A 1,887-nucleotide genomic window follows, 5' to 3' on the forward strand; every position below is an offset into this window, starting at 1 on the left:
TAGTGTAGTGCCTGAACTGAAGAAATAGATTGATTCTGATTGACCCAAAGTATTTTTTCTGTTTTTCTTACCAAACACAAGTCCCCCAAAAATCCATTTTGTACCCAGCAAAATATTACAAAGTGAGACCAAACAAAATAACAAATGCAATTCAGGTTGGAAAAATGTGACAATTTTAGGGGGGGGGGGAAATATCTGAAACAGCTACTCTAGAAGAGCATGGAACCTGGAATGCAGTAATGCTATATGGTTCATATTCCTCTGCATTTACCTTTATAGCAGTTCTTCTTCTAAGCAAGGAAATATATTAAATACAACAAACATTCTACCGAAGAAACATTTAGATTTTTTGAGGTAAGCGTTTTAACAGCAGACTGTTAATTAGATCACTTTTCAATGTTATATCGCATTAGAAATGCTGATTTAGTTTTGGGCTACCTACACAGAAATATCAAGCCTTGGTTTTATATAATTCACTGATGACCTACCTGTCCGTGAGCTACTTGACTTGAAGGTCTCAAGTAAGGATACCATGTAAACACCAAAAGCAGAATGGAATCCACTGACAAGCAAAGCATGTGTAGATGCAGCCAGCACCACAACCCATCCCCAACCTCCATCCGGAGGAGGGTCCAAAAATGAAATCTCTTTCTGGAGACTATCAGTATTATCCTTTTTCTCCAAGTTGCGTGTAACTTGATGCAGCAAAGTCCGTAACCTTCTCATTTGTAACATGACTCGAATTTATGACCTGCATACAAATACATTTTTTTCATAGAATACATGAAAAATGTGAAACTTGGAACAAAAATCAAAGTATGCATTTATTATAGTGTATACCTAGCCCAAAATTAAAATATCTACTATTATGAAGTAATCCTTTAGTAACATCACTTTAAAAATCAATTTAATCTACCAGCAAATTAGAAAAGCTAGTCTCTTAGTTATAAAGTTTTTTCCATGGCATCATGCAGCAAAGTAAAGACTGCCTTGCTGCTGACTGCATACGCCCATACCTGAATATGTGCACCATGTAAGTTTAAACTTAACTCTGAATTTTCTGGCTTTATACAATTACAACTAATGCAACTTCAACACCTCCTCCTCCAAAACTACTGCTGGGCTCATGGAAATAGAATAGGGCTAAGTAGCACAACTGCTGCAACAGTCAAGAAGCCAGTTAGATTGGTCTTCAGGGCTAGGGACAGAAATTACACATAAACTGGTATAAGTGATCAGAAACCAATTCAAATCTGTAACACAGCAGCAGTTCAGTGCACATAAACTGTTTTGAAATGACCAAAACCTTTTTAAGATAAACGTTCATGGATGTAGTATCAGACTTAACTGCTTTAGGTTAAATCGGTTTATTGAACTTCTGTCCCAGATCCCCTCCAGATTCAAGCTCCAGCTGAGCAGAGAGGCATGCTCTAGCACCCCCTGCCTGCACCCCTGGTTTATGGCCTGAGCCATTGCAGGCATGTGGCTGTATTTCTGGAATCAAAAGTAAATATCTGATCACTTGCTTATTGGTTCAACCTATGCAGCTTAACCTAACCTGTGAAGATTAAATCGATTCAGCTTTGGGCTTTCTGTCTGTACTTAGCCTAAGTGGTTTCATTGATACTCCATTTGGCTTATCTGGATGTCACTAGGAATGACATCCTAGGAGAGGATTGACCGTGATACAGCTCTAGTATGGTAAGTTACTACCTAAAAGGTGCAAATGCACTTGTATGACTCTGACCCAGTGAAATCAATGGAGGTTTTGGTATTGATTTCCCTGGATCAGGTCATTAGTTAACAGCTCTACTCCTTGAGTATTTTCAGTCATAGCCACAGGCATCATAGAACCATAGTAAATTAGGGCTGGAAGGGCCCTCAGGA

At 38.6% G+C, this 1,887-nt stretch overlaps 1 long non-coding RNA gene across 1 annotated transcript in view; it reads right to left on the reverse strand.

Moving 5' to 3' along the window:
- Positions 1-678: 678 nt before the first annotated feature.
- The window catches only part of LOC109304293, an 8,774-nt gene continuing 7,565 nt past the window's right edge, over positions 679-1,887 (reverse strand). The window contains exon 2 of the long non-coding RNA XR_002099338.1: positions 679-751. This is a non-coding gene — a long non-coding RNA (uncharacterized LOC109304293). The remainder of the gene's footprint in view (positions 752-1,887) is intronic.

Source organism: Gavialis gangeticus, unplaced genomic scaffold (assembly GCF_001723915.1).
Source record: "Gavialis gangeticus isolate Ggan-Ray unplaced genomic scaffold, GavGan_comp1, whole genome shotgun sequence".
NCBI classification, from domain to species: domain Eukaryota; kingdom Metazoa; phylum Chordata; order Crocodylia; family Gavialidae; genus Gavialis; species Gavialis gangeticus.